General features: G+C 34.6%; 1 non-coding gene across 1 annotated transcript; it reads right to left on the reverse strand.

Annotated features, from left to right (window-relative positions):
• Positions 1-7063: 7063 nt before the first annotated feature.
• Positions 7064-7170, reverse strand: LOC127109524 (small nucleolar RNA R71). Its single transcript, XR_007796800.1, has one exon. It is a non-coding gene; the product is annotated as a small nucleolar RNA R71 (small nucleolar RNA).
• Between the last annotated feature and the right edge of the window lie 747 nt (positions 7171-7917).

The following is a 7917-nucleotide window of genomic DNA, read 5'->3' on the forward strand; positions in this document are numbered from 1 at the left end:
TTTTTTATATATAAATTTTTCTTCCTTGCACTTCCTAAGACAAAATTTGGGTCTTCTTGTATTTAATCATCTCTCACCGCGAATGAACGAAGACTGTCGTCATTCTTACTTTCCGGTTTGAGGTAATTAAATAGGGGCAGCTGTCATACCCCAATTTTGTCCGGGTAAAAAATCTACAACCAACATTTACTACCCAATGCTATAAGACATGTATCTTATTTTAAGATATAAGCCTCCTCTTGAGGTTTCTCAGCCCCTTGGTGACAACAAGTCTTCAAAGACATTTTTCATCTATTAAGATCTTTTAAAAAAAAATATCTGCTGCATTGGTTTTTACTGAAGCATGGAATGGTATGTGTATTTTGGATAACAAAGCCCATTGTGGTGTACCCATGAGATCTCTTTGTTTCAAAGGCCCATTTGCATAAGTGTGTCCATAATTTAAAATGTGGTTTGAATCTTTTACATTACTAATCTAAAATCTATTTTCTTATTTATAAGTATTAAGAGCCAGGTTATTATTTTTATGTTCACTTATTATTAGTCCATTTGCACATTCCAGATATTTATGCCAAATTCTAAGTTCTTCATAGGTCCCTAAATTAAATTTGCATTTTTTGAGGCATGTATGTGTCGGTCTTAAATCAAAGCACCACATTTAGACTCACGTGTTGAAGTTGAAATTATGTTGTCTTAGATCAAGTCACCATATTTGGCTTCTTTGTGACAAAGTTGAAATTATGTTGTTTTAAATCAAGTCACCCCATTTGGTTTCGTTGTGCCAAAGTTGAAAGTGTGTTGTTTTTAGAGTTGAAATTGCATTGACATGTTTCATTTTAGATGCTCATGGTGGCCCAAGTAGGTTTCCAATTGAAATAGAAGGACAAAGTTCAAAATGCTTTAATTGATTAGAATAATTAAAATGTTGAGATAAGGTTTGAATGCTTAAAAGGTAATTACATAAGCAAATTTTAATCCAATAGGTTACAAACAGTCCAAAATACACATTTGTCCTAAAAATCTAAGTAATTACATTTTAATGTTCAAAATTTAATAAGAAGTTGTTGCAAATTCAACTGGTAGAAACGAAATTCCCAAGAACCATTGCCTAAAAAGACCAAAACCAGTTGACCAGGTTGAACCCCCCTTTGGAATTGGCACGCCTCAAAACCTGCTTTCTTGAAGCTTTACGCAGCCAACCTTCCATTCAATCAAGTCACTTCACGCCGTAACCTGCAGAGAGAAAAAACGGCTTAAGTGAAAAAGCCCTTTCCAGAAGCGCTTAAAGGACTGAAGAATAAATAATAAATTAATCAGTTTAACAATTTGCCCAGAGGACTAACTTGAACATCCAAAAAACATTTCAAAGATGGTTTAAAACAGTAACAAATCTACAAAAAACGGATCCCACATAATCTGGAGGGAAAAAGGCATAACTGAAGAGAGTTTTTAAGACTTAGAAAATGCATCATTAAAAGGCATCATAAGTTAACAGCAAGAAGAAGGAAAGAGCACAGTAGGACGAATATTTCTTCAAACCCAAAAAGCCAAACAGAGAAAATATTCTGGAAATCCTAGAGATTAATCCAAAATAATTTTGTTAAGAACACCCAAACACATAGTAAACGAAAAATCCAGCAAACCATAAAAATCATCACAAAAACGAAAAAGCCAGCAAATCCACACAATCATCACAAAAAAAACGAAAACAGAGGAAGGACATTGAAAAAGAGAGGTTGTCTACCTGGTTTCGTTGAGAGCGCAGCCGTCGGACTAAGCTCCAGGTTGGTATTTCCTTTCCTCTCGTTTCCTTCCTTTCACATCGCCTTCATGTCCGTATCTTTAATGTACGCCAAGTCCATGTTCTTGTTTTGCTCCAAACCCTTGTTGTTGTTGGTTTGGTTGAAGTGTTAGGGTTGCGTTTGAAACCTCCGATCTGGACGATTGGAGTTGTTTTTTGGGAAATCTGAGTTTGGATCCAGACTCAGAATGTTTTTTATGAAGGATAGGGTTTTGTGTAGAAGGGTTATTGGAAAGTGACGGCGGCTCCGTCGCGGGAGGCTGCCCTCCGCCTTCTTCTCCGCTGAACTGATCGGAGAGAAGGAAGCTCATTTGCAAAGCGTTTTTGGCATTTGAGTTGTGAGGAGAGAGAAAGAATTAAGGCGAAATGACTTTAAACCTGTAGAGAGAGTGAGTTATAAGGTTTTGTTTTCTGGTTGAAGGCGGTGGTGACAAGTGTCTCCACCATGGACACTTGTCACCAGTCGGTTAGGACACTCAGCAGGGAGCATCATGCTTTGATCCCCATCCGTCTATCCTGTTCTAGCGCAGTCTCACCGTAAGATCATTGGACCAAGCCAAGTCCTCAGATCCGACGGTCCCGTTTACTCTCCTTTGGTCAACATTGTTGACTTGTTGGAATGGGAGTCCTTAAATTTCGTGGGCCTCCATCCTTGGGCCTTCTGACAGAATTACTGTTCGCACCCCTTTTATTATTATTGTGCGTCCAGCTTGGGCTTATTTTGGCCAGAGTCCATTTACTTTTTTTTTTAATTTCCCTTATTTCCCTTTGTTTATATACATATATAAAATATATACATTATTTTTTTATGTTTATCCAACAAAAATCAAATAATATTTTATTCTTTTTTTCAAGACTATGTAATTATATATTATTATCATTGTTAATGCTTAGTAATGAATATGCAATTACATTATTATTTACTATTAATATTTAATAAGTACCCAATTACATTATTGCTTTTTATTGTTAATATTTAATATTCATTATTTTATTTTTACTTATTATTTAATTTAAATAATCTACTAAATATTTAATTAATTAATTATATTTTCATTAACGTCATTTATAATTTAGATAATTATTTGTTTTTGTAGAATGTATGTGTATGATTATTCTTCATTTATTTATTATACCGAGCCTTGAGGGCACATGAATGATGTGTTATAATTGTGACAAAATTATGTTGCTTTCACCGATTTTAAAATCATCCGAGCCGATTTCAAAATAAATCACGTACTTCTCAATTCAAGGTCGAGCCCACTTTCAAAACACCTTTGTAAGTCGATTACTTGTAAAAGTATCGCCATCGACCTCACATGGCTTACTCTTGGGTCTTCTTACAATGAGACCTATTCGGTTTTAATTAATCGATTAGATGGATTATTCACTAAATAAATTCAATTCATTCACAAAAATGCAAATTTTAAAACCTCGATCCGACATCGAATATTCTTTATAAAAGTTAAATTAAAATACTTAATCACATTTAAACAACACTTCGTTTGAAAATGAAAAGGGGGATGGTTTTGAGTTTTCAACTCCTCTCCTCGATTATTTGAATACGAGTTTTATTACTCGGTTAGTCAAATAGTCGTCATTTCTATCCACTTAAGCACAAATAAATCAAATCCTTTTATAATAAGAAATGAAAAGGGAGATGACTTCGTGTCTTCAATTTTTCTCCTCGACTATTTGAATACAAGTTCTCTTACTTGGTTAGTCAAATAATTGTCGTTCCTCTGCAAACCTCCAAACTCCGATTAAATCAAAACACTTTCATAATAATGAAATGAAAATGGAGGTGATTTTGAGCCTTCAACTTCTCTCCCCAATTGTTTGAATACGAGTTCTCTTACTCGGTCAGTCAAACAATTGTCATTTTTCACAAACATACAAGTTAATCAAATCATTTTTATGACAAACTATACGAAAAAGGAGATGGTTTTGAGTTTTCAATTCCTCTTCTCAAATGCTTGGATACGAGTTGTCTTACTCAGTCATTCAAGTATTTGTCGTTCATTCTAAAATACATCAACCATACACAAACCAAATTTCATAATCACTCAGATGAAACAGAAAGCGGTCTAGAGTCTTCTATTCCCTTTCCTGATTATTAGGATACGAGTTGTCTTACTCGATTATCTGAGTATTCGCCATCCATCCAAAACACCTTAATCATTATTAAAACCTTTTACAATTAAGGATGAAAAAGAAAGCGATCTATAGTCTTCTATTCCCTTTCCCGACTATTAGGATACGAGTTGTCTTACTCGACCATCCGAGTAATCGTCATCTAACCAAAGATCATCTCAACTAACCAAAACATCCAATATATTAATCCAACTTATCACCCCCGTGTGACCAAAACCCTTCTTTCGAAAAGAACATTGTTTAATCCTTTCTAATGCGCACAACAAACAAGTGTTTAAGCCTCCGCCGAGAGTAGACAAGCCAACGTTTAGCCTTTAGGATGCGATCTAAATAGTTGTTCATTAAAAAACACCAACTAACCATAGTTCCCGAACTACGAAGGCTCTGATTTCCTTATTATATCATAAGGATACGTAGGCAGGAGATTGATGTATCTTCGCGAGCACACTAATAAAAAACCTCCCCTTTCTCCTTTTTGAGGTTCCCATCCTTTTCTATTCTCAATATATTTATAACCCAAAGATAACAAACAAACATAAAAATTAACACTCAAAACGCAAATTAGAACTAAAAGGTTCCCGTTGAGTACAACGGACGTAAAGGGTGTTAATACCTTCCCCTTACGTAATCCACTCCCGAACCCGAATATGGTTGTGATGATCATTATCCTATTTCCTAAAGGTTTTTTCGATATTTTCCTATCCCTTTATTGGGATAAATAAAGATCGGTGGCGACTCTGTTCGAACATTATTTTTTTTTCCGCGACCATCGCAAGGAATCGTATTTTTTGAGATGCGACAATCATACACAAAGTTATACGGGAACAAAGAAAATTACGATGCAATTCTCAATGAGAGTGTTCCTTATCTTAGTGGCCCGACACCGTTTGAAAAATGGATGCGCTTCTCGGAAATGATACATCTTATAGTTATGCTTATGATAAGGTGTGTATTGGTTTAACATGATATGGCTTCTCAGAAATATTATTTCCATTTCAGAGTAAGTCACCTCAAAATTCATCTGAACGCATCATGTGTATTGTTTGACTATAAAATTCCCACTTAGATAAACACTATAATTGATTCCAAAATAGTCCTCATTCCATAAAACAAACATAAAAAAACACCCCATATAAATAATAAAAACAAAGATTTAGTTTAAAGATAAAGTTTAGCCTCACTTATGAAATTCACTTTGTCTTATTATGCTTGGTTACGGCTGACCCAATCAATTCAGATGCCCTATTCTAATTTTAAAAATTGGCATATATATATATATATATATATATATATATATATATATATATATATATATATATATATATATATATATATATAATTTTAATGATTAAAAATGATAAACAAAAGATAAAATTATATATTAATCAAATGAAGTACCAAAAAGTTCAAAGATATTATTTACATTTAATTAAAATAGTAAATTATAGTACCATAAAAAATTAATAATTATAAATTAAAAGAAAATTATAAATTAATAGTAAGAAAATAGATTACACTTAATTAAATAAATTATAAATTAATCATAAAAAATATCAATACTAATACATAGTACTAATTTTGCTTTGAGAGATTCCAAATTGCAATTTGGTCTTATGAGAATAAGTAGGTATAAAAATCGTCACCAACACCACCAACAGTATTCTTGTTTTGAATTTTGATACTACTGAGTAGTATATACAATGTACTTGTATCTCATTTCACCTTAAAATTTTATTTATTTATATCTTATAATTTTATAAAGAACACAAGTTACCCTCATTTCCACCCTACAAACTAAAATCTAAAATCAATATTGATACAGGAACTAAAATAGGATTTCACCATAAAATTTAAAATGAACCTAAAATTATTATTTTTTCTACCTTCAAAATCAAATAATCACAATAAAAATAAATGGAAAGTAACTAATTGAATAAATTAACCTGATAAAAGAGAGGATTGAAAAGGGAAAATAAGATTTTTTTTTCTGGTTTTAAACCGCTCTAACAGATAAAGAGAGGAGAGAACGTGTGAGAAAGGAGAAAAAAAATGTTTGGTTTCCAAATATCTTATTTTTCAGCATTTAATATTTTATTTATTATATGTGATACAAAAATATTTTTATTTATTAATTTATTCACTAATAATAGTTAATTTGAGGCCCCACAAAAAGTGAGACCCTGTGCTACTGCACAACTTTCACAGGAAAAGAACCGGCCCTACGAGGCTACAATATTATTCGGTGAGAATGTAATTTAGAGTTACTTCAGAGAGGAAGTCTAAGTTTGTACACAAAATTGAGGCACATTATTTAAAAAAATAGAAAATAGAAATAATTAAATTGTGTATATTTTTATAATATTTAAATGATATATACTTTTATCGGGACTGTGCACTTGTAGTCAAGTACCCGATAGACTATATTTTATATATAGTCACGACAAGCATCAAGTTTTTGGCGCCGTTGCCGGGGACCTGTTTTAGTCAAATAGTGCGATTCTTTCGTTGCACGGTATAGACTAAGGTAAAAACAAAAATTAATCTTCTCTCCCTTCTTTCCCTGATTGTATGCCAAGTACTCGCTCACAAGGCGATAACTTAGCACCACCAGTCCCAGAATTAGAGTGTTTCTTATATGTGAGACGCCGAATACACGAATATCAACAAAAGTATGATATTCCCAATATCTTCTCTCCTCCTAAACCAGAAGAAAAACCAACCATGGCTGAAGAAGGACCACATAATCGTCCTCTTAAATTCTACGCTACCCCGTCCCAACAAGAACCTCACAACAGCATTGCTGCCCCCGCTATCTATCGAAACGATTTCGAGCTGAAACCCTCACTATTATCAGTCGTCCAACAACATCAATTTGCTGGAAATCCTACGGACGATCCTAATGAACACCTGACCAAGTTTGTGCAGTACGTAGATACTGTAAAGGCAAATGGTGTATCTCAAGATGCGATAAGACTGCGCCTCTTTCCTTTCTCACTAAGAGACAGAGCTTGGGCTTGGTTTCAATCCTTGTCATCCAACTCCGTTACAACATGGGAAGAACTGAAGAACGTTTTCTTATCCCGATATTTTCCGCCGAGCAAAACTGCTATGCTGAGAGCTCAAATCAACGGATTCAGGCAAAAAGATATGGAATCTCTCTACAAAACATGGGAGAGATACAAGGACATGATGAGGATACGTCCACATCACGGTCTCGAAGGCTGGGTGACCATTCACACATTTTACAATGGGCGTCTGTATAACACAAGACTGACAATAGACGGTGTCGCAGGCGGTGCACTTATGGATAAGCCATACAACGAAGCCTATCAACTCATTGAAAACATGGCCCAGAACCATTGCCAATGGGGAGGTGAAAGAACTCCAGTAGAAAAGTCCCAGACAAAGGGTGGAATGTACGAAATCAGTAGCCTTGACCATGTTCATGCATAGGTAGATTCCCTTGTTCAAAAATTAGACAACTTGACCATACCACCCGCAGCCACCGTACCGTGGCTGCTGTAACTCCAAACTGTGAGTTATGTGGAAACCCTGGACACACTGCACAAGAATGTCAAATATTAGCAGGAGTCCCAACCGATCAAGTGAATTACACACAAGGAAATCCTTATTCGAATACCTACAACCCAGGTTGGAAAAACCATCCTAATTTCTCGTATAAGAATAACAATGCCCTGTATGCACCTGGCCAAGCACCAGCTGTTCTGCCTGGATATCAAAAGCCAGCTAATAATGCTCCTAACATACCTAGGAAGTCAAATCTAGAATTGATGATGGAAAGCTTCATAGCTACCCAAGCTCAGACAAACAAAGACTTCTTGAACCAAAACATACATACTAGCGAGCAACTTAAACAACTAGCGAACAAAGTAGACGCCTTAGCCACCCATAATAAAATGCTTGAAACACAGATTTCACAAGTGGCTCAACACTAAGCATCT

This window comes from Lathyrus oleraceus, chromosome 7 (genome assembly GCF_024323335.1).
Source record: "Lathyrus oleraceus cultivar Zhongwan6 chromosome 7, CAAS_Psat_ZW6_1.0, whole genome shotgun sequence".
Classification (NCBI taxonomy): Eukaryota; Viridiplantae; Streptophyta; class Magnoliopsida; order Fabales; family Fabaceae; genus Lathyrus; species Lathyrus oleraceus.